The sequence below is a fragment of the Miscanthus floridulus genome, chromosome 16 (assembly GCF_019320115.1).
Source record: "Miscanthus floridulus cultivar M001 chromosome 16, ASM1932011v1, whole genome shotgun sequence".
Taxonomy (NCBI): Eukaryota; Viridiplantae; Streptophyta; class Magnoliopsida; order Poales; family Poaceae; genus Miscanthus; species Miscanthus floridulus.
In genome coordinates, this window is record NC_089595.1 from 118,511,593 (window position 1) to 118,512,374 (window position 782).

Consider the following 782-nt stretch of genomic DNA (forward strand, 5'->3'; position numbering starts at 1 on the left):
GGTGCCCTCAACGGTCGAATCCAATGGCTAGTTGACTGGTCAGGCGGTCACCGAATAGGGTGGTGGTGGCACTGCCCCTAGGGTGGCGGTGACCACCCAGCCACTACCCGAGAAAAACCCTCTCTCTGGATTTTTATGGTGGTGACACAGCCCTACCAGTGTAGTGACCAGGCGGTGCACCGCCCATATGATGATGGTGTACGCCGAATGCATCGGTGCCCGTGCGCCATGTTGCTACTCCTCGGCCTAGTCCAGGTGGGCACCGCCCTAGGGGTGGCAGTGCCACCGAATAGGGTGGCGGTGCCCCCAACTGAACATGCCACTCTTGGCCTCCTCACTCAGTCACTATCACAGGGGTGCGGTGCACTGGACAGGGCATGGCGGTGCCCCCATGGCAGCACCTCAAGCCCGGCTACACCTCCTTTTCTTCACCTTTTTCATCACCTTTGCAAAATGTGCTAACACTCCAAGTGTTTCACCATCACATGCAAGTGTGTTAGCATTTTCACAATCATTTTTCAAAGGTTAATCACTTTCTCACCGATTGTGCACTAGGCCTAAATGCAATGCATGAAGTCCAACACCTAGTGGCACTAGATAACCAAATTGTCTAGTTAAGAACCTCTCTTAATAGTACGACCAACTATCCTAAATGTGATCACACTCTCTATAGTGTCTTTATCACCGAAACAAAATCCCTAATTATATCTTTGCCTTGATCTCCATAGGGTTTTGCTTTTCTCTTTCTTCTTTTCCAAGTTGAGCACTTGATCATCATCACA